A 25,537-nucleotide genomic window follows, 5' to 3' on the forward strand; every position below is an offset into this window, starting at 1 on the left:
ACCCATGATAGATCGATTGCTAGAAATAGGAATCAATCTACCAAGGGCAGTGTTGATTCGATCCGAAGATCTGCTGCACGGTTCAGCATCGCGTCGCGTATCCCATCATTTAGCTTCATCCCTTTTTAAACGAAATAATTACTTGGTAGCTAAGCTTAGCTAAAAGGGAGATCGATGGAACTTTGATTCCATCTATCTCCCTTCGGGTCTCCTTACGCAGCAACCTCCTCGTGGTGAGACCTGGTAATCGGTGTTACTCACGAGAAGAACTTCTTCTTCGTGTGTAGCACCGAGCTAATGGCTGCGAATTTAAAATAGTTTCTTACGATATAAGAGAAAATTACAACTCTGTAAGTTGTATTAATTTTTGTACACTGCCCATTAAATTAGAAAGACTTTCTAAACTCTCGGATCCCCTAGTTCGAGAACCGTATAGTCAGTTTCCCATCTTCTCGAGGCCTATTGCTTTGTGGTTAAAGAACTCAGACTTATTACTCGTGAAACAACAGATTTTATCGTGGCTGGTCGCCTACATTTACAATGGAGCATGTTCGTCAAACTACAATGGCTTTCTAAACTCTCAAATCCCTCGGGCTAAGAATGTGTAAGTACAGTACTGTCGGTTCATCTGCTGTATGCAGCTGAATATACCAATTGAAGATTGATATTATTCAGAATCACATTTTATCACATTTTAGAGCCCTTGTAATTGTAACAATGATTGTCCAAATCCTCCATAAACTTTTAGTATAAAATAATGGTTTTTTTAAACTCTCAACTCCCTCGAGCTAAGAATGTGTACTGCTCACCTACTATATGCAGCTGAATGCACTAATTGAAGCTTGATATTATTTAGAATCATCACATTTTAGAACTCTTGTAATTGTAACAATGATTGTCCAAATCCTGCATAATCTTTTAGTATAAAATAATCGTTTTTTGAACTCTCAACTCCTTCAAGGTAAGAATATGTACTGCTCACCTACTATATGCAGCTGAATGCACTAATTGAAGCTTGATATTATTTAGAATCATCACATTTTAGAACCCTTGTAATTGTAACAATGATTGTCTAAATCCTCCATAATCTTTTAGTATAAAATAATGGTTTTTTAAACTCTCAACTCCCTCGAGCTAAGAATGTGTACTGCTCACCTACTATATGCAGCTGAATGCACTAATTGAAGCTTGATATTATTTAGAATCATCACATTTTAGAACTCTTGTAATTGTAACAATAATTGTCTAAATCCTGCATAATCTTTTAGTATAAAATAATCGTTTTTTGAACTCTCAACTCCTTCAAGGTAAGAATGTGTACTGCTCACCTACTATATGTAGCTGAATGCACTAATTGAAGCTTGATATTATTTAGAATCATCACATTTTAGAAGCCTTGTAATTGTAACAATGATTGTCTAAATCCTGCATAATCTTTTAGTATAAAATAATCGTTTTTTGAACTCTCAACTCCTTCAAGGTAAGAATGTGTACTGCTCACCTACTATATGTAGCTGAATGCACTAATTGAAGCTTGATATTATTTAGAATCATCACATTTTAGAAGCCTTGTAATTGTAACAATGATTGTCTAAATCCTGCATAATCTTTTAGTATAAAATAATGGTTTTCTAAACTCTCAACTCCCTCAAGCTAAGAATGTGTACTGCTCACCTATATGCAGCTGAATGCACTAATTGAAGCTTGATATTTAGAATCACAATTTAAATCCCTTTTCCAGCTGTATTTGGAAGTAATTGCAACAATGATTTTCTAAACTTAAATCTTTTGGTATCTTCTAGTCGTTATTTCGTCTCGTAAACCACATTTCACTGTCCATCAAAATCAAAGACTTTCTAAACTCTTAATTCCTCGAATCGAACGAAGAGTACAGTCGATTCATCTTCATCTCTGTTGAGCTTGATGATATTCGACCACGACGCCATGTTTTAGCACACTCGAGCTTCCATACTCGGGGACAAGTATGTTAATCGAACCGCAATAACATTTTAAACGCTCAAATCTTTAAGTCCAACGAAACGATAATCTCTAAATCGACTAAACCAAGTCGAGATTGCCAATATTCGCAAACAAAATCAGTCTTCGCTGTACCCGTCGCCTACTTGCGTCCGTAAATTATCCATTAAATTACAGACTCCCGGTTTACTGACGCGTATACTCGGTTCCTTATTCCCGACACTGCCATTTTGTCGGCAAACAAACCAACGGAACCTCTTATCTGCAAACAACGTTGTTTTCGATCACCTTTAACGACCTACATCTGCAAAGAATCACAGGCTATCTAATTATAGAGACTTTCTAAACTGTCAAATCCCTCAGTCTAATGAAGTGTACAGGCCAGTTCTATTTCTCCAGTCTAATGTTTCGCTACCGAATAAATCAACTAAAACTTGTTGTTCCCAAATGCCCGTCACATCGGATCACTCTTGGTCGCCTGTGTCTCCAAAGAATCAACTATCTGACTCTCTCCAAACACACTGATCTATCGATTATGGCGATAGAATTTAATATTTTTCTGTTCATGAAGTTGAACTTGGTCGAACCAAGTGGAATCAGCTCTACTGCCTTATGGCAGTTTTATCAGCAAATTTTTATTTGCATATTATCGTTCCAGAATTGTAGTCTATCTAATTGCAAAGACTTTCCAATTTGTTGAATCTCCAAACATGCTCAAACATGCCACTTGCGGACAATGTTGGTTTTACATATATTTGTTGAGAATCACAGTGCTATAGGGACTTTCTAACCTGTCAAATCCCCAGGTATAATGATGTCCACGCCCGTGTCTGCATCTACTTGCAGCCCAACGCCTCGATAATCGAACGAACAAAATAAATCCTGTTGTTCTCAAACGGCGACACATTCGATAGTTTCTTGCATCCGCAAGGTATCACATCTAATTACAGAGACTTTCTAAGCTTTCGAACTTCTCGTCCCGATGAAGTCTATGATCGATCTGCGTTATTGCTTGCAAACAACACCGCGCGTTATCACACTTTGCCACCGCCATTCGAACGGGCTAAATTGCCCGTGAATTCACTGGAACCGTGTAAATGTTCAAAGCTGTCACTCTGTCGACCAGTGTACTCGCTTCTTACCACCCCGTACAATCAAACATTTCATTGTCAAACCGACTCGAACCTTTTTTTACAGACAATGTTGTTCTCTATCACGCTTGGTAACCCAGATCTGTCGGAAATGACAGCCCATCTAATTACAGGGACTTTCTAAACTGTCAAATCCCTCTAATGAAGTATACGGTCTGCTTCTACTTGTCGCCCGATGTCTCGCTACCGAATAAACCGAGTCAAACTTGTTTATTACTCGGATACACCTACAAAGACACTGGAGCAACGTTGATATTATCTTATTGTTAGTATAACTAAGCAGATAACCGGTTCTCTAACTTGTTGTCTATGTTGCTGTTGACCGAGCTTGGTCAAACTTCTCGTTACTTGCAAATGGCATCAGATTAGAGTTCAGCTTCCTGAACTCGCAAATCTCCAAGTTTGAAGAGGTGTGCACTATGCTCTGCTTCTCCTTAGGGTGTTATATTCTATTGATGGGTAGGTTTTTAATGAGTATTTAATTGTGGAGTTCCCAAACTTCGTCACACCGGGTCATGCACTCTCAAACATCTCTCAAATGTTTCTTCCAACGAGTCAAACTTCTTGTTACTTGCAAATGATATCAGATTAGCTTCCTGAACTCTCAAATCTCCAAGTTCTATGTTCTGCTTCTCCTTAGCGTTTCATATTCAATTGATGTCTAGGTTTTCAATGAATATTCAATCCTATTACTCTCAAATTTTGTCACACTGGAGTATGAACACTCAAACATCTCCAGTCTATTGAGAGCTATGGTCCAAACGTTTCTACCTTTGATATTCTATTTCTTCTTGCAATAGTTCTCCATCTAATCGCTTATGAACGTCAAAGCAACTAAATCCTGTTATTCTCAAACACCATTTCGTTGGATCTCCTATGCCTGAGAAGAGTAGCTATCCATCGATCTGCAGACACTCTCCAAACATTAAAATCTCTTGTCCCAGCGATCGAGCTGGGTCCAGTGGGTGAAAAACTAAACGATAAATTATCCGTGGTTCTCGATGTGGACGCGTGACGGGGACCGTATCGTCGAGCGGCTACCGATATTTATTAGGTGCATACGGGTCTGATATCCTCGTTTGTCATCCGCGCGCGCAGGTGCAACCGCGTCCCGTAAAAAAGGTGCAGCGCCGTTCCAGCTAGGCGTTGCACAAGCCGCGGTCGGTACTCTCTTACGGTGTCGCGGTCTCGCCATAGATTCAAGGTCAACGCTGATGTATACGAGGATCAGGAGTAGCTCGAGGAGAGGTCGTCGCTCGATCCTGATTAATGGCTTTCGAGATCGAGCCTACGTCGCGCCGCGGACCGCTTCGGGCCATTGGTTACGTATCGTCGCCTAAGTGCATTGACTTAAGCGAATAAACTGCCTGCCGCGGAGTCCCGTATCGCGACACCTTGCGTACCCCGGCATTCCGTGGATACCGATGGACTCCTCGCGCCCTTTATGCCTAATTATTCCAACTTTTATGTTGACGACGATTATTCCATAATTGCAGCGTTGCGTTCATAGAGAACTCCATCTCTGTATGTGATTTCTATCTGAACTGTGCAACGAGCCCCTTTTCTTTACGAGAATATGGTCGCCATCTTGTACTTTTAGTCCAGCACTGTGTACCAAAATTCGTCTGAACAGCTCTTGAGAGTGTTCCAAGTGTTTAACAGTGTCTTGATAGTTGTTCGAGCTTCATAGCTTGGAGACTTCGCTATATTCCAGTTATCATTTCACAATAAACTTGTCAAGAACAGTGGACTTATCAATATCGTTGGGGGATACAGTTAGGTCAACAATGGGGGTAAGACGTTTACCGATCGTAGAGCCCGTCTCTCTAAATAAATGTGAGCCCCGTTGGTGAAAAGTGCGCTACCATCCGACATGATTCAACCATTAACCGGGAGTTGAAGCTGCGAGGATTCTGCCTGGGGTCTTCGAAGCCCGAGCACTCGAATCGAACCGAAGGGGGATTCGGTGTTAAAGCGCGCAATTCACCGGATACTTACGGAGAAGTAACATTAATGGACACTTTCTCCCCGGTAGGACGTAAGAGGGCAACCGAGGAGTAGCCCGAACAGAGGTCGTCACTCGATCCTGATTAATGGGTTTCGGGATCTAGCGGGGCTGTAAACAGTATTAATCAGGATCGAGTTTACGGCGCGTGGTCGTGCCACGGATCGCATTAATCAGGATCCGTGCCGGCCGGCACGAAATATTCATTTAGGTACGTGTCCAACGACGGTTGTCTGCCACGGTGTATTGATTTACGACTAGCGACTTCCGAATGTCCAACACCTGGGGCCCGCCGATAAGGAAGCCGTGTGCCCCGCTATCGACGCCTAAATCGGTCTTCGACTTTACCTTTTTTTTTTCCTCCTCTTCTGCTTCTTTTCTTTCTCTTGCTCCAACGTACCCGTACACATTCATACTGAACGAGAAGTCCATTCGCGGTGGATCATACTTTTACGCGATTATAGAATTTTGCGATTACTCAATTTCGAATTTCCCGCCTTATTCTATCTGTTGGTTTTTCTCTTCCAAAAGAGAAAGTTTGCAGATGTGTCCCTTCCTTGACTCGTTTAGACAAAGTATGGGACCGATTGGGTCTGATAGAATTTTTCGTCACTGACCTTCTCATTCTGTATGTTTCTTTCGAACTGTGTAGGCGTACCTTCCAAGTGTTTCGATAAGTAGTTCAAAGTTGTATTGTCCTAATTTGTTTTTTTATTCCACCACCTATTTCCAATACTATCCCTAATACTTTCACAAGTTGCAATTGTAACGTGGAACGTGTAATTTGCTAACTCCCAAATATGGAGGCTTCGTTTTTAATCCTCCTTTTTACCATATTTTTATGTAGAGAATCATGAGTTTAGAAATATAATAGAATACGAGTTTTCGAATTAGCTATTAAATAATTGTCGGAACATATTCTCGATCAATCGTCGGTACTAAGAAATATCTAATCGCGAATGCTACTTTTTCCATCGCTCTAATGGATTCCTGAAAACTCAATATTTCCACGGCGTCTCATTAGCTAATTCAGAAGTCGATTTACTTTATGAATAATGAAATTCGAGACAGCCTCGTAATTCTTTGCCGGCTACGTGTCTATAACGTGTCTATCATAATCAATAATATACCGTCCGTTGTAACCAATGTTTTACATATCGCGTATAAAACTTGGTAGATAACGGTTTTAAAATTGATACTTTCGAACGTCCAAGGAAACGTTGTACCATTTTTCATTCTAGGCTCATAAATATGTATTAAATCGTTCTGCATGTTAACGAACGGTCGCGATCGAGAGATTTCCTTTAAGATCGTTTAAAAATCATTTCTTGTTCTCCTTGATAATGATCCTTTTATGATAATGAACGGCGGCGGCGGTGTAATGGCTATATTACGTTTCCCGTGCCGCTCGGTTTGGCAACCGGAATCGCCGATTCGTTATTCGTTAGTCCCAACGGAACCAATCGACATCGATCCATCAAATCAAAACTGAATCGATTGCAAGCGTTAAAAAACACTAAAACTACCGAAGCAGTCAAAATCATACGTTAGTAATTTCTAATAAAACTTGTCTAAATATTTACTAAATTTCTAAAAATTTAATTTTCTATCAGAGAATGATTAAACATTTCTATTGCATTGTACATTTATTCGAGTATCTGTTTTAATTTCTTTGGTACCGTGGGGTCCTATGGTCTCCTGTACTCGCCACCAGAGGGCTACGCTCTTGTCTCTCTCGCTAGCGCTCGACCAACTATCCGATATCAACAGGACTCCAGAGGATAAATAAATATACTATAATTGTCGGTAGTTCTAGTGTTCGAGGCTAGCCAAAAAATGGGCCAGATTTATAGCAGAGTATATAGCGTCCAGACGATTCCATATCGAAAAAGGCAGCTTCCGACATGGTGAATCGGTCCCCGAGAACCTTCGTCTTCCCATTGCGGAGGAACGATCGGGGATGTCTGCCATTCCGGCGCAATTTTACAGCTGTCCTTCGCGAACGGATGGAGTTGACGTCCCGTCGTGGTCGTTTTCTCGGCCGTTGGTTGCCTACCGTGGCGAATCGATTTCACGAGAAGCGTGCCAGCAGATCCCAACAATGTTGCCCGCGACACGCAAACGGGCCCGGTTTCACGCGTTCGTACGTTTCGCCGGGACCCGGGGAATTCGGTCGGGGCGATATTCGATCGTCCCCGCGACTCCTTCGGAGCTTCGAGCTATTTATAGGCACACGACTGTATTACTTACGAACAAACGATGGTCCAATGAAATCCTCCAGCCTCGACGATCGGCTTTTCCAAACGCTGGGACGATAGACCAAGTCACCAAAATGGCGGACGCTGGAGGCCTTTGAATGCCTGAAACTAGACAAAGGACATGGTTACTTGACGTACGATTCAAACGTATAATATTTAACCTTACGTCAGGTGCTCCTTTGTCGAGTCCCGCTCGACATTTTTTCAAGTTCAAGCCAATAGAATTCAATTTCATTTTCGTACATTTTGAAAGAAAGCTTTGTGCAGTTCAAGAGATATCATACACTTGAAAATTACAAAATACAACATCAGTGTAAATTAAGCAGATATTTGATCGAATTTGTTTGTTCCTCTATTTGTTAAAACACTTAAAAGCTGCTGGTAACAAAATTGAAATATAATTTGGAATGCAAGGGGTTAAGGAATAGACAAGGTGAATACAAAAATGTGTTGATTTTAATGTTCAAGACTCGACGCGATCGTTCGCTAATTTGCAACAGTAAAGGTTTGGACTATTCAGCGATATCGTAATTCTTCAGTAATTCGTAATTCAAAACTGCCAAAGAGTCCTGGGACTCGGCGACAAAGGGGTCGAGTGTGAATTACGGGCCAGTGGCAGGCAACAGGCCCAAGAGCGGAACACGGGGAAACGTAACGAGCCGAACGGGCTTAGAAAAAAGTCACTCCGCTCGAAGCGTATGGTAATAACGACGAGGAATAGGCCGGTGGAATAGAGATATCAGTGAAAGCCGATCGGTCGCCGGGCCGATTATCGTTACCCGGTGCACCGATGTGTCCGGGAGTCATTGTTTTCGCAACGTGTAATCGCGGAAGCGAAAAATCCGCGATCTTTTCGCGGTCCAGCGGCCCCGGCGTTGGGAAATCTCCGTCGATCGCGGGGGATTATCGAAAGGGGATATCCAGCTGCGCGATTCTTCGGGGTTCCTCGACGCGAACGGCTACGCCCGGACGAAAGTGACATAATTCACTTTCGGATGACAGTAATCTCGAGAGATCTCGAGAAACCCGGCCTTGGGAAACCTGGCAATCCCGACGAGGTTAATTCGCTGGACCGTTCGACTCCATTACGCTTCGAAATGTTTGCTGGAGATCGAATTCGCAAGTTCGAGGTGTTCCGGTTGGAAACGTCTTCTCTTATGCTCGACTCTGGTTGGCTCTGTATCTCGAGAATAGTTTATCAGAAAGTTAGAATACTTGATACATCAAAATAAAGTCAGAATACATACATTCTCCAGAGTTAGTTGCAATAATCTTCAATGCTACTTCAAACTAATAAAAACTGATTTACCCAATGGAATCACCTTCTATATCAATATCTATCACCAGCATTCCAGCCTACAATATTATTCAATCGAGGTTAATTGACTTGAATTTTCAAGGAAACAACCGTCACCCAAGATTGAAAAAATAATCGCCCAAAGCGAGAGTCTCGATTTTTCTTCCGCGTTTCTTGCGTTGGTCCCGAAAATCCACAGAAACGTTTCGAACAAAGAACCGTCTCTGAACGTGTACCAAAGAGTTAGCGGAGGTTCAAGGAGGTGCGAATTCTCGGGTCGGAGATGTTCCGCCGGCAAACAAAACGGCCAGCACACCGGCGACTTTGAGGGTGGCAGTTTAATTTCGCGCGACGACTGTAAAACCGCGCCGACTCGCCATTGCAGCGGCCCTTCGAACGTCGGAGAAAGGTGGTAGTTAACGGGCTGGCAAGCTGGCAGTTCCATTTTGGTACCCGAGGGTTGATACGCGACACGGCGCCGTGATCGTACCCGAAAGGGGACCGGGTTTAACAGCCCGGTGACCTCCGCCCGTAGATCACTTAGGAAGAAGTCCTGGCCGCAGCCTGACCTTCGCGATATTAATGAAACGTCTCCGCGGCGACGCGAATTGCCCGCGCTGAGTCACCCGGGGGCCCTCGGCGTCTGGGCCAGGCCCGCATTTCTGGGCCCCTCCGTCACCACGAATCGCGTTCAAGGGGGATTCTCGGGTAACAGAATCAAAATTTCGAGTGAAAGTTTAGGAAACTCTATTCTACTAGACTTTTAGAGAGACCCTCAGACTATACGAAAATATGTTTTTTAGTCGTTACTGTCTTTTATTTAAATTGTCAAGTCTTTAACCATAGGTGGTGTAACTTCATTTCATTCCATTAATTCTGTTAATAAAAATATGAATTTGCGTAGAGATCCACAGTCTAATGATATTAGACTTTCCACAGAGGAGAAGAAATTGATTCTCAACGGGTTGAGGAAAATAGATCGGGGGATTTATGAATTTCGAGGATGTTTTAGAAATGAAATATACTTTTATTGTTCTTATGGAAATTTCTTGGGTAATATTGGGTGAAAAATTCCGAAAAGATTGCAAGAACTATTATACAGTTTCTTATATGGGAGTAGTTAGGGTTTAGAAAGTTCAAGATCGTTAGGACACGTTGACTGTCATGGTGGTCACCGGTGACCGGCGTTTTCAAAACACTTACAATAAATAAATAAAATACTACAAATTAACAACTACCCCATTAAACTATATATAATTTAAAAAAATATCTAGAATATCCCTAAACAGTAAAAATTGATATAGCCAATCAACGTGATGATATTTGCCTTTGAATCTGTATTTTTTAAATTTAGAATGACCCTGTTCTATAATTCTGTTATTCCACAGTTTATTGCCAAACATTATACAGCCCATTTATCTTATCTTTGAGCGCATCATAGATGAAAGGAGTTTACGAATGGGAGAAATGGTGTTCGAATGTTTGGGAAGCATCGTGGAGGTTTGTTCGGAATTGGAAGCGCGGAGGACCAGGCACGATGAGTGAAAGAACTCGATGTCGAGGAAGGCGTTACGGTAGGCAATCGCTTAGAAATCCGCCGGAACATGGCCACGCCAACAATGGAACATTGTACGCTAATGTCGCGCTCGGACATAATTACGTACGAGATATCGAGATATCTCGCTTCATGCGTGGGTGAAAATCGTGTCATTAGTCAGTCGGTACCGGCACGCCATTAGACACGGTCCGTTAATTGCAGAAACCGACGCAGGCTGCGACACTGTCCGCGGATGATCCTCTTGGATCGTCTCGATCGAGATGATCCCCAATCAATCGGATCGAAACTTCCGCTACGACACCCACTACTGGCAAATTTCCCCTCAATTTTTGTTTACGTTTTCATTCACACTGAAATGAACTTTAACCTCATATATTAAAATCAACACACTTTTATAATCAGGAGATATTTTTTAAAAAATCTATTCTTTCTCGTGGCCATTCCTTGTACGAACGAAATTAAATACTACGCTTCTAAAAGATTATTTGGAATTAAATCGTACGTGAAGAGAGGTTAAAACTGATGCAAGAAAAACAAAAATGGCGGATAACGCCAATGGAAGACTTTTAACTCGACCACGTGCTAAATATACGAATAATTATGAATAAATCTTTTAATACGACTAAAGGGTACTCGATATAATTATTACTAGAGTGTGGATCTTTATGCAAATTCACATTTTTATTAATAGAATTAATGAAACGGAAGCTTCGCAGAGGGCTGTCTGAACCCTTAAATATAATAATTCGTATCTTACTTTAAGTATTTCTTATATTTTTGCATATTAAATGCATTCTGTAGTTTGTTGAGGATTAAAATTTCCCATAAATGCATAAAAATCCGCAGTCTAATTATTACCAATTTCAAAATTGAAAGGGGTAATATAGAATCGAATAATTCCGACATAAAAGGTTCGACGCACCCCGTGAGTCGTTAAAGAGAATAAAATTTTGCCATAATCTGCTCCGTCCCGCGCCATTCCCCGACAAATTTGAATAAAACCAATTTTACGAGATTCCACGGCCAGATTTACCGTCGTCCATTTTATCCGGCCCGACGCTCGTTATTTATTTACCGGCCGGCTTAACTTTTCGCGAACATTTCCAAACGATTTAATCCATTCGGGATGATTTACGGGCCCGGTGGCCGGAGATTTTCGGATTTATAGATCCTCTGTTTTTCCCCGGATCGCGACGGGGAAAATGAAGTCGGGTGGCGCAAATTGAGGATCCGCGCGCCGAGGCTTGCTAAATTCTTGGCAGAGAACGGGGCAGAGACGTATGATACCGATGATTCATAGAAATGGGTTAGGAGTTAATGGTTCGGCTCGCCCGGGTGACACGACTCGACGGAATCCGTGCGATATAACACGTGGTTGACAATCAAACCACGAGTTTAAATTTAATCCGCCATTTTCCGACGTACGGACCACTCTGGCTGCTTGGAACACTGGTTTTCCTCTTGGCTCTACCGAACTCGTGATTTATCGCGCGCTAAATCCATTCAAACGCTGGAAAACGCAAGCGAACGTGGCTTAGAAAATACTCTTGTTACGCTCGTATCTGTTAGAAAACAGCTCCTAGTGAAATATCGCCCTCGAACAGAATCTTTCTCAGGCTTGGGACGAAATAAAGTGTTTGAAAAATGATCGTTAAAATGGGATATTATATTCCTCGGTTGGACGTTGTTTAAAATAATCGCGCGTTGAGTTATTCGATTTTTCTGTAGATTATTTCGTTGCCTGGCTCTTAAACTATATACTTTCTCGAGTATTTCTCTGCGATTCTGTTGCACGTTACCAATTGGGTCAAAAAGCAGATTGAGAGTTAACTGGTTCAAAAAATTTGAAATAATTGAAAAAAGGCAAGAGACTTTACGGAATAATGAAAATGAAGTGGACTTCGGGTTGTTAATAAAATTGCACGAGTCCTCTGTTTCCGACAAGAGGTTAATTTCACAAATGAATCTTTCTCACGAACTTAGTCTTGGCATTGGCTTGAAACATGCTCGGGCGAATGTATTTTATTATCATTTAACGCGTTCGCTGCTAATGTTGAAAGGTGGAACGAGGCAAAGTAGAATATAATGGTAGCCCGGGGCAGAAATCGTGTAGAACAGAACGATGCAGAACAAAGCGTTGATACACGGGGGGGAAAATGGAGTAAAACGAAAGGGGGTCGTAGGAGCGTAGATCAGAATGGAACGCAAATAGGCAAAGAGTAAAATAATACTATATGTTAGAGTCGAGTAACATGGGACACGAAATAGCGACAATGTCGAGAGAAACGGAGAGAAATGAAGGAGAACAAAGCAAGATAAATTACCAGCGAAATGTACCAAAGTAGAAAAGATGATCAGACGGTGCAAAATAACGTAACAATGCGCGCCGAGGAAACGGAGCAAAGCACGATGAAATTAAACAGAGTGAAATAAAGGTAATCGAAGTGTAACAGATCGATAGAACGCAATATCGACGAAGCGAGGGAAAACTAAAAGGAATACGAAAGCAACGGAAGGCCACTCACAGATCGTAGGCGTAGATTTAGATTTTTTTATCGACTCTCTGTCTAGCTCAATCTTTTATTTTATTCTTTGATCTTTGATTTTATGATCGATCAATTAAACTCACAAGAAAAGTTTCAAATGTGAACCTTGTTAATTTTAATGTTTGATAAAATTATCAGTATCTATCGTGGATGATCAGCCAATTTTGAGAATAGTTGTATAATAGTTTAAAATGAATCACGCGTCAAGAGATCGTTTCAATTTGTATGATTCATAATTTAGTCAAATATCAATTTTGATATCTCGTGGATAGTCGAGATCCTTGACATTATACCGCGGCGATATTTTGTTGGAAATTATGCTATCACTAAATCCGAAGAATTAAGATACACTCAGGAATAAGATACATTGCGATAAAACGAGTAAATAACGAATGCTATTTAATTTCTAGGCGGACGTTAAGACAATAGCCTTTTGGCATACACTCGTAATCGTGCCAGCCATCACCTGTTGTGTACTGATTTACTGTTATGTCCCCACGGGCGCTGCGATCGTTCATTACGGCCGCAAGATCCACCAGAAATTGTAAAATCGCGCTCTATTGGCTTGGACGTTCTAAAAATAATCCCGCGTTAGCTGTAAACTGTGAGCATATTATAAATTTTATATTATATTATAGTTTTATTCGTCGCCCCAGTTACGAGTTTTTATTACGATCCGTTTGCAGACTATCGTCGAGCTTTTATAGATCCTGGCGTTATAAAACCGATGTTTTTTTCATTCAATTTGGAGTAGAACATAAACAGTCTACGGGTACAGGGTGTCCCAGTAAAAAATCGACCTCGAGTATTTAAAAAAAACTTGTGAATGGGAACGGAAACGGAGTTTCGATGAGCGTATGGTTAGTATGGTTTCGATCAACAATGTCGCGAATAAAATCGAGGTGGAAAAAGTGCTCATTGAATTCCTCGCGATCCCTGCCCGCGATACGAAAAACAGCATGCAGTAAGTCGTCGCAGCAATTTGCAGGCGAATGTAGGCCAGGCACACAGTATCAAGATTAGGATAATAAATATGGCCGAGGTGAAATCATCCACCGTCCCGTGGCTGACCTTACCGCCGTTTCCAGACCACGAAGAAAAGTGGTTCTGCATGCTCTCACGGATGACACCCTCCGCGCGTTTTATAGACATAACCTACATTTTACTGGCAGATGCTCGTCTTTCAGCGAGAAAGTCCACGGAGTCGAACACCTTTTCATATTTTTTTTAGTAATCTCCTCTTTCGAAACGTCCACGTTCTTATTATCCAACCCTATTCGCGTACTTTGCTTTCGAACGTACAGATGAGCAACCGCCATTTTGAATTCGAATTGCGCGCCAAACGGCTGCCATTACTACTCGTTTCGAATCGAGCAAAGTCTCAATCGCCCAGATAGACCAAAGAATCGATCGAACCTCTCGAATCGAAGCTAAAAAAATTTGAAACGCGAGAACGTTAACGTCACCACCATCGTTCGCTAAGAGAAACGACGCGCCGGATCCGCGGGTATCGGGTTTCCCCGGTCAGCGGTCCAGATTTGTGTAAAGATCTGTCAAGTTCGCGGAAATTATGGCATTCTGGATTCCAGACCATGGGTAAACGTTGTTACAAAGCGTGTAATTAATTTCCATCCGCGGACGTTTCCAGCCGTTGCCTCGAACCGCTATAAAAACCCAGCTTTAATCGCTCTGGCGAAACATTATCTTACCGCGATCAAAATCGGAACTTGGTGGGCACCTTTCTCGATTGTTTATAGAAATATTATGCAAATGGTCGATGTGCACGGTGACCTTGAGCGGCGAAAACACATGGCGCGGACCTGAAGCGTGCAAGAATAATTCCTCGATAGATTCCGAGCGCTCGTTTCGCGTGGTACGCGCATTACCAAACATTTATCCGGTCGGACTATCGAGGATCTACCGTGTTCCAGCCTCTCGACTCCCCCGGGTTATGTTTGCTCCGTGAACTTTGTCATTAAAAGCGGGCCCGCTCGTTCTCGCCCCTATATAATTTATAGCCGCGTACCTACGCATAGTCAAAACCGCGATACGATCGCGCTCGGCGTATTAATACAACCGTGGGCTCTCTGTCTCACCACCTACGCCCTATCTCAGCCCCGAGATTAGATCTCGCTCGAAAAGTTCACCGCGGAAAGTGTATCCCCCCCGCGGTATCGTGTCATCGTCGCTCACGCGTCGCCTTCCAGCGATCATCGAGCCTAAATGTCATCGTGCGTCTTGATCGATGCCTCGAAAATCGTAGACGTTACGTCGCCCGGTGATCTATCGTAAAAAATTTAATGCCCTCGACGGCGTTGCTGGTCGCTGTAACGAGATCCAGTCGTCGATCCAACGCGATAGCGTTATTACGGTTTTAATGCCCCATTATGCAATCGGTCGTGGTAATACCGGTTCATTAATATTGTTACCGTGACTGGGAACGGTTTTACTGCGCTACTATTACTGTTTCCATGCACTTAAAGCGCGGCTCGAACGTATCGATGGGTACAAATTGCATCGAGCTTCCTTTTAGAAACGGTAGCTAACGTAATGCGACGGATATCTGCTAATTGAGCTACCTGAATCACTGATTTTCATAAACTTTATGTATTTAGAATGGTAATTTGACGATTGAGAAATTGGTGGAGCGTTAAACTATGAGAAATGCTTCGTTTTTTAGACGATTCGATTCGAAAATTGAAAAAGACTTGGCTGGGAGCGTCTGTCCATTGCTCGCTGTTTCTACTTGCGCCAACAACCCTAATGAAAATGAAGCATCGCAGGGAAAAATTTTATTTTACGCATAAGATACGATATATCATCGATAAAATAAAATTTTGCCCCTCCCCCCCTTCCTCGAGATGATAATAAAAAATTCCCCGACACAATGATATTCGAGAAATCGTTCCATTTGTCCGACAAGAGATCTTATAGACTCCGATGAGCCGAAACTTTCCCTCGAACGATCCTCGATCCAGTCCGAATCCCAAGAAAGATTATCATCTCGCGAAACGGAAACTAGCGAAGGATTCAAGGGGTGGTACGGAACGACACCGACGATGCATCATCCTAATTAGATGTCCGCGTAATTCTGGCCCGCAGCCCGGCCGAATTAGGAAAACAATTAGCGCCGTGGGGGCTGTGGGGCAGGAACGTACGGGGAATTACCCGTTGACGATGTTCCCGGAGCACGGTGCCCGCTGGGATTGCATTAATCTCTTTCCAGAAGCGGTGCATTCAATTGATACTATCTTACGAATCGCGGTAATAAACAACGACATGTTCGCGCAACGGACGGCCACGGAGAAACGCTTCGCGTCGACCACGTTCCACCTTCGTCCTTCCTTCTCGTCCTACATCTTCTTTCTGGTCCCGTACGACACGTTCCGGGCTAACGATCGGGGGATCGAGTCCTTTTTATCGGCCAATACAGGCCACGGATACGCTCGTTGCCCTTTTTGCAATTTTCTCGGTCGACGTAACCTCCGAGCTTGCACCCCCAACTGTTCGTAACTACGAACAACTCCTCTTTCGTACTCGGAATTTATACGATAATAATTCGATGTTCGATTATTAATTTCGAGTATCAAATCTCGAACGCACAGGAACAATCAACCACTCGATATTCGATTACTTCTTTCGAGTATCGAATCTCGAACGCAGAGGAGCGATTAACTACTCGATATTCGATTATTCGTTTCGACTATCGAATCTCGAACGCGGAGGAGCGATTAATCATTCGATATTCGATTATTCCTTTCGACTATCGAATCTCGAACGCAGAGGAGCGATTAACCACTCGATATTCGATTATTCCTTTCGAGTATCGAATCTCGAACACACAGGAGTAAAGAGAAAACCCCAATATCGATTATTCGTTTCGACTATCGAATCTCGAACGCAGAGGAGCGATTAACCACTCGATATTCGATTATTCGTTTCGACTATCGGATCTCGAACGCACAGGAGCAATTAACCATTCAATGCTCGATTATTCGTTTCGAGTATCGAATCTCGAACGCAGAGGAGCGATTAACCACTCGATATTCGATTATTCCCTTCGAGTATCGAATCTCGAACGCAGAGGAGTAAAGAGAAACCCCCAATATCGAGTGGTGGAAGATGCATAATAATTTTCTCCGCGACTTAAAAATGGCGAACAGGCGAACCATTGGCGGAACGAATCGAGTTTCATCGACGAGATATCCGGCGCGGATTTCCGGATACCGATCGCGAGATCCGCGTTCCTCGAATGTCCTCGAGGTAATCCGAAACTTGGTGATTAGCCACGATGTCTAAGCTTTCGGTGTAACCGAAGCATCGATGGTACTTTCACCGTTCCGCCTTTCTTCGATTCTTTCCGCGATCTATGGAATCAGCATTCGTTGCACCTGCGGAAACGAACGCATCGGAACGATCGACGCAAGAAATCGAGCGGCCTTGTCCCGGGGGGACTTAACGAGCCCCGGCCGTGATCGGTTCCGACAGTGACTTTTCAATGAACGGACCCCGCGCGACGGTTTCCGCTCGGATCGTAATGAAAACCGAAGGACAATGACGAGGTTCTTGCGCGGCTCGCGTGCGTCAAATGGAACTTTAGTACCGGCACAATGAGTTACTATTACGCAATTACGGGGTCGGTGTCGTTAAAGGCATTCTTTTTATTTACCTCCCAGCCTGTGAAGTCGATTCGTCGCGTTCCAATCTATTCGCGGGACGCGTATGCAACGAATTTTTCGCGGAGCCCCACGGTTCGTACGACTATTATTTCCTTTTTTCAGATAATAAACGTCAGTTTCGAGAGAGGCAATTTGCTACTCGAACGTACATTCTACGCCAACGGTTCTTAACCACGCACCATTATTAGAGACTGGGGACTAATTCTGTCGAGGTACAGAAATTTAGATTTATTGAAAATAGAAACTATAATAAAAATAATTGGAACAACAACAAATTTCTGTCGTAGAAGAAGAGATTCTTTTGAAACAATTTGTTACCAAACCATTGAATATTTAAGTCTGATGTAATTTATAGGTTGAGAACCGCTACTGGAATGCAATGATTATGTGTACACTTATCGAGGGATCACCCGACACCGAATGAATATGCAAATGAGCACCGAACAAAAATCCACGATGCATTCTTAGCTTACCGTCTAATTTAGAGCCATGTTTTGTAAACAATTTTAAGCATCCTCTGTTAAATGTTAGCCGATCCGATGCCCACCCACGCACGCGCGTGCAATTTGCGTAGGCGGCTATAAAAGGGGAGGATGCACGGTACTTGGGGATGCGATCGTCGCAAGCAAATTAGCCACGCACAACCAGCCTGGGGAAACAAATTAAATCGTACCGGCAGGTTGATGTAGCGTGAAGCAGAATATTAGGGATCGTAAAAGATACCTTCTGCTCTATTTACTTTGGCAATTAGGCGAGGTCTAAATCGTGGGTATCAAAAGTTCGAAAAATTAAGCACTACGCTGCATCGATCCTCGAGTCTATATGCAACCTGAAAGACTTTTTGGTGATGTGCATAACCCAACCTCGATCTGTACAGATGTACACGTTGACCTAGTAGGGTGACTTTTTCTGGAAACAGGTGCAACTTCATTGACAATCGTTCCAATTGCGGTTTTCAGAGAAATCGCTTCCATTTATGATTCAGGACAGAAAAGAGCAGGACTGCTAACGAATATTTTCGTATCTTCCAACTAGGAACTTTAAAAAATATCTATACTGTTCGTGAAAACACTAGTTCAAGTCTAGACTCGTTACCTATTCGATCAAACCTACTTGGAGTATGTTTTATTTATAACATCGTCGAACCTTGTTTCCACGAATTAAGTAGCCTATACTTTTCGCCAAAACATGTAAATTGACCAACCAAAATTTCATCCGGATCGGGCAAAAATTGCACGAGTTACAGGGAATGCACAAACACACAGATTTCGAATTTTATATTAATATTAATAATATTGCTGGATATTCGAGCGACGAGTCCCTATATTTCCGAATCACTTATAGATGGAAACTAATTCCGTGGCTCGACAGGGCATGAATAAATATGCAAAGTTTGAAATCGATACGTCTGATAGTTTTCTCGGTGGAAAAATTGTCGGGATATCGTCGGGTTTTTAACGCTCGAAACTAGACGGAGCCCTCGAGCCGGTTTCCACGCGGCGATATTTCCGTCCGCCGCGGATCGACGGATCGGAAGCCGATCGATGGCGCCTGGGGGCGCCTTTTGACGCGCGCTCGCGCCCACCGACACACGCAGAAACGCACGCGTATCGAGAGACAGGTAGAGGCACGCGTGCAACACGAGCAACGAGATAATGGGGCGTAACCGAAGCGGCTTTGCCTTGCGGTGAAAGTTAGCGCCGTGACGTTAATTGAGGAGCGCCTTAGCGTTGCGGAATTAGGAGCCGCGCGGAGGTCCCCGGTGTCGGGCGCCTGGCGTTTCGATCCGTTCACCAGCCGAGGGAAACGGCGTAAAAACCAACCCGGACTGTTCGACGCGCCGATGATGCTCAATTAGAGACACCGTAAAAATTACGCGGTTACCAGACTTCTTTCGAGCGAGGATTGCGGCAATCATTGCCAGAGATTCCCATTTGGGCAATTAAAACACAAACAAATCAAGGATCGACTGTAATAATCAACTTTTTTTTGTGCTTTAAAAAGATACGTGTTCGCCTTAACCCCATTTCTATATGTGGTTCATTTAACCCCCAAGATGGCGTCCGTCGTTTGGTCGCTGAGGGCGCCACCTTGGGAGTTAAAGGAACCACGTATAGAAATGGGGTCAAGGCAAACCACAACATATATCTTTTTGAAGTACAACAGAGTTGAAAATAGATAAAACGTTTATTACTTCAGTCGATTCCTCTTTTGTTTGTGTTTTGATCGGGCTAAAGGAATCACTTGGGGTCCCCCAGCGACCAAACGATGGGCCGCCATCTTGATTCGAATCTGAATTTCGTTACCTCCTATCACAGATACTCCGAAACGAGTTCGAGTATACAGAAAATATTAATGAGACACTTTGCGTTCCTTTTGTCGTACGATACGAGCAGAAAAAATGGCCTTCTTTCGGCCAAGATTAAAATATCAGGATCAACGAAGTAGAGAAATATTGTTCTTGAAATTAAAAATCGAGACACGGACTGCGGACGTATCAATCGGCAGGAGCAACGGGACGGAAACATGTCCCATTATTTCTTCGCGAGTATGCGTCTCGATCCATCATCGATAACCGAACAAAAAAACTACAACATCTATCGTCTCTACCCGCTAAAAAGAAAACTGGTAGCGGCACCGGCTGCAGAAGCTTATCGCCTAACACCGAGCCAAAATTCTACGATCCGCCGTAGCGACGAGATAGGCCGACAGGTTGCATATATTAATCCGAAGCCACGGTCTGTCAGCTTGTTAGCCGAGAAAAAGGTCAATCGATGCGTTTCGTGTCCGGACACGGGAGACAAGTGGCTTCGTCATCCTCCTCGCGAGCACAGATCATTTCTTTTTTACTCTAATTTTAGAACAACGATAAAACATAATTTAATTGCACAGTTTTGCCTTAACAACGATCCAAATTCTTAAAAATAAAATCAAGAGGAATTGGAGGCCGCTGAAGCGAATCGAGAAGGCATAAAAATAAATTTAAAAAAACATTTGCCTCCCCTAAAATGCCCTTAAAAAGTGAAATATAAGCTAGGCGAAGCAAACTTGTATATACAATTTCGCCCAGCTCTCGTTTCAACCCTTCGAATTTCACTAAAAAGGCGATTTGTTATTTATTTTAAAATGCAGAACGTTCTTTGGTCGTCCCACGCTGTATCGATAACCGAGGCCTAAAGAACATTTTCCAATCCACGATCTTTCGCCTTTCTCGCGTTTCGTGCGTATCAAAAAGCTCCGCCCAGCGTCTCTGCCGCGAGAAATCCATCCAGCACACGGTGATCCCCCGATCAATTATAAACTTTCACCGGGCGTGCATCAAAAGATCGCGCTTACACAGTTTTCGAGTCACCGTGGAGAGAAACCCGTGCTCCTTTTACTCTTTATCCCTGGGCTTCCCTTCGGGGCGGGGTCTTTTCCGCGACAGAAATTCCGACGACTGAAGAAGAGAAGAGTTACTCGCGATAAGCAGTCGGTTTCGGGTCTCGGGACGTCTTTTCGCTTCAGTGGTGCGTTAAAGAACGACATTTTGCGTCGGACGCATTCAGATTGAGAAGTCATTCGATTGCCTTGATCCTCCTCCTTCGACTCATGCCGCGTCCCTACGACTTTCGGTTAAAACGGGTTAATCGATCGGAAGTGATCGATGGATCCACGGACAGACCGGTCGAGCTTCGATTCGTTCGCGAAGAAAGCATGAAACTCGAGGAGACCTCTAATTGATAGGAACCGATTACTTTCGTCGGGTCCACCGGGCCGTTTAAGGATACAGTCGAGTTCCGATTATCCTCAATATCCAAATACCCGGCATACTTAAATTCTAACACTATATCACCCATCGCTCGTGTTTATTATAAATGATAAACAACATTTTTCAGAAAAATCGACATGGGGAAGGTGCTGAAATTTCTCGGCGAAAAAAAAATTTTCAAATCACTCTACAAAAATTATTTTCAGTTGCAGGAGTCAATTTCAATCATTTTTGGTGAATAGACATACCCCCGAAATCCTATCCATTTTCCAGAAAAAAATTCGAGAAGGTGTGAAATTTTTCAGCGAAATTACAAAATTTCAAATCGTTTTGGAAAAATTATTTTCTGTTGCGGGAGTCAATTACAATCATTTTTGGTGAATAGACATACCCCCGAAATCCTATCCATTTTCCAGAAAAAAATTCGAGAAGGTGTGAAATTTTTCGGCGAAATTACAAAATTTCAAATCGTTTTGGAAAAATTATTTTTGGCTTCAGGGGTCAATTACAAGCATTTTTGGTAAATAGACATACCCCCGAAATGCTACTCATTTTCGAGAAAAAAATTCGAACAAGTGCAGAAATTTTATGGCGAAATTAGAAGATTTCAAATCGTTCTGAAAAAATTATTTTCAATTACGGGAATCAATTACAACTATTTTTGGTGAATACACATACCCCTGAAATCCTACGCATTTTCGAGAAAAAAAATACCTTCATTCCAATTATCCGACATATTAGATTATATGTATAAATCCTAATATCGTATCAATTCTTCGAATAAGATAATGCAACACTCAGATTGTGATATTTTTAATTAATAAAGTACTACCTAAAGAGACAAAGAACGTGAGTTCGTGGAGAAATCAACTATCCAGAAATAGAGCTATGTATTTTTGCGTTCTGCGAATAATGTATATTCATGCGCCAGGAGTAAAAATTTTTCGAACGCGCAGACCCATTGCAACTAATTTTTAAATAACCATGAATATTTTGCCTCTCCATCCTGGTGCAACCCCTTAATTCGCTCGCGTTCGGTATGCATACGCGACGCGCGTGTCCGCGGTAATTACAGGTTGCGGTAATTGTTAATTAAAATAGCGAGTCGCGTTCGTACGTTGCTGGCCCCGAGAGCGCAGCTTTCCTAGACGGCATTATGCAAGTGGCGGCAACGCGAATCGCTCGCAGAAGCAAGGCGAATTAGAAGTTTCCCGTTCTCTTTTGTCTGAGGACAAGAATTAACGGGGCATAGTAAATAAAAGTGCTGGTTGTTGACCGTGTCCCAGTAATTGACTTCCAGAGAAACAAGAACGGAAATAATAATCTCAAAATGATAATTAACAAACAAAAACAATTTTCAGCAGTGATTTATCATATTAAAAACAGGGTTTCGTAGTTTTTAATTTAAATAAGAATCAAAAGAAGTCGTCTACACGGTCGCCATTTTGAATAAATCTTCGATATAAATACTAGGTTAATTTACTCTATTTTATGCAGATAGTTATTTTATATTTGTCACTGTGAAACGTTCAGTTCGAATCACGCTTCACAGGAGCCGCCATTTTGTAAAAATGTCCGACAGAACGATCTCGATTTTGCATACTGCAATGGATATGTTCTCTTAAGTGTTGATCTGGATGGCGGAAAAATGACGGGAAGGTTGCAAAACCGTGGATTTGTTTGTCAGAGGCGGTCGCCTTTGATGACGAGTAACGCAACGGTGGTTTATAATTATACGTCGATACGAATTGATGGCGAACTCGGGTACTTGCGTTATCGAATCTTTCGAAACTGTCCCCGCTGGGGGAAAAAAATCGAAACGTACTTGGGCGTAGTAAATTTATGCGCATTGTCATTACGGGGGTAAACTAACTATTATCTGCTTAATGCCAGCTAATTTGACATCGACTCGTGAGTTACAATATCCTCGTAATAGATATATTCCAATTTGTATGCAAAGTGTTCCTGAAATAGGTGGACAAACTAAAAACACGTTGTTCTCGTGGCTGAGATGAGAAGGTGTTCTAGTTCGTCCAGTTATCGATCGACCGAAACGCTAGTTGGCGCCACTGGAGCTGCGCAACGCGGACGCGCGGAACTTCGATCTTCCTTTGATCTTTAAGTCGAACAAAATGTACTCTTAAAACCATTATTCTTAATTCTTTGATCCGTTCACCTTGAAATTAATGGTGTTTCATGCTCGCGCCACAGGATAACGATAGATACTGAAGTTTCACTCGTCGCTATTGTTAGTTTCCTGTACGTTCGTTATTCCGTACTCTCGCCGTGAGATCGATCTAATTTGTTTGGATATACTCGTGACTTCTAGCCTCGTTAATGCCATAATTGATCGTCGTTCGATGGTAGTTTGCTGGTAAATACTTGGAAAAGTACTCGACCGAACTTTTCCCCCGTGTTTCGTCTTCCGAGTGCCTTCCATCATCGGATTCACTTTTGCCCCAATGCCAGCCGTAATCCTGTAATTTGCATTACTTCGGGGAATCCTGTCCCGGGGGCCCCAGCGCGCGCCAGTAATTGTTAATTGCGCAACGCGTCGTCTATCATCGGCTAATGATACATCCAAGCGGCACGCCGGGGCATCGTTATTACATTTCGGATGGGCTAATCGCTAATAAGAATTTATGGGCTTCGTGCGGGAACCTGGCGGATTGTGAAAGTCTCCAGTTCGAGTGAGTGCTCGCGACAAGGGTGCACCTACGGACTCAAATAAATCGTGCTCGTGGGAGGGGAGAGTAGCGAGGGGAAGGTTTTTAAATTCGGTCGGTAACGTAGATCGCGATTGTTCGTTCGATCGTGAAACGTAATCTTGCTTTTCACGAAAAAAGAAAGGTTAAATATACTTTAAACTATTTGTTGATTCGTTGTAGCAAATTACGATTTCCGGTAAAAATACGTTCACGCTTCGAGCCACGTTTCACACCGCGCTGCAGCGCCAGGCACAACACCGTCATCTATCATATTAGACAGGTTATGGTTACGTCGTCAAAGTATGTCCGAAATACACGGCGGTTAATAGCTTTCCAAGTAAAATCCGAACCCATCATTACCTTTAATGTAAATCAAACCTTTAATGGCCGATAATATAGACGGTCCCTGCACACGCGTTAAACCAAAAACATCGATACCATCGAGGTGCCGCAATTTTCTTTGGCCACCGCTGTTCGTATTAAGTTTCGAGGCGTCTCGCGTTCGTTCTTTTCCAGAAACCACCCACGAACTTTCTCCCCCACCCGCCCAGCAGCTTTCAATTTCCTCGTTACGAGAGAATCCCGGCTAATCCTCGACACAAATCTACCCCCAATTAGTCGGATGGCCAATCGTGTACGGCCATTGAGTCGTGCTCGTCGATTCTTTACGGCAAAAACCGTAACAAGATACTCTCGGTGGCTCGCTAAGCAAACCAGCCGGATTAAGATTCTCTCCCGCGTGGCGGTGAAAGTAATTACAAGAAACACAATACCGACGCAATTAACGAAATCGCTGATCGATTAATCGCGTACGACGGACCTCGGTTTCTCTTTCTACGACGACCACCGGGAGTTTATTATCCCCGGTGACGGACCAACTCGCGTCTGAATAGGACCATTCATCGCCGCGGAAGGTGTTCCCCATAAACAAAGGACCACCGGACAGGGTTCTTTCATTTTATCTCATATACTTTTTATTTTCGTCGTACGCGACGAAGAACTTTCTCTATTAATCGAACAACCGCGTCACTGTCGCGGTTACTCGGCCGAAAAAGAAACGACTAGCGAAATCGGGGTCCTGGCGACACGATGACGCGTCGTTTCGTGTCTCTAGAGTTGTCACAGGCACATCTTTTTCGTTTTTAAAGAAATGGAAGATTGGTCGAGCGCTTGCGAGAGAAGTGGTCCCTCTAGCGGCGAGTACGGGAGACGATGGACCCCATAGAAATGAGAATCAAACGACAGTTACTCGGCTGAAAAAGAAACGACTAGCGAAATCAGGATGACGCGTCGTTTTGTGACTGTAGCGTTGTCACAGGCACATTTTTTTCGTTTTTAAAGGAATCTGATCAATGGAAGATTGGTCGAGCGCTTGCGAGAGAAGTGGTCCCTCTAGCGGCGAGTACGAGAGACGATGGCCACCGTAGGAATTAGAATCAAACGACACTATGGTTCCAAGCTTCTGGTTTGAGTTTGGACTCGTCGAGACAGGTGACTCGAAAGTGAGAAAGATGGAGCACGTAAACAGAGATCGTTCGCCACCGTCGGAGCGTTTCATCTCCGGAGACACCGTCTGGCGAGGCGCCAAAAGAGCTCCCCGTGTGCCA

General features: G+C 43.1%; 1 long non-coding RNA gene across 2 annotated transcripts in view; it reads right to left on the reverse strand.

Moving 5' to 3' along the window:
- The window catches only part of LOC122405368, a 113,134-nt gene that overhangs the window by 76,202 nt on the left and 11,395 nt on the right, over positions 1–25,537 (reverse strand). For both annotated transcript variants that reach the window (XR_006259761.1, XR_006259760.1), the window contains exon 3: positions 7,384–7,499. This is a non-coding gene — a long non-coding RNA (uncharacterized LOC122405368). The remainder of the gene's footprint in view (positions 1–7,383; positions 7,500–25,537) is intronic.

This window comes from Colletes gigas, unplaced genomic scaffold (assembly GCF_013123115.1).
Source record: "Colletes gigas isolate AHSC1104 unplaced genomic scaffold, ASM1312311v1 Colletes_gigas_Sc00004, whole genome shotgun sequence".
Lineage (NCBI taxonomy): Eukaryota > Metazoa > Arthropoda > Insecta > Hymenoptera > Colletidae > Colletes > Colletes gigas.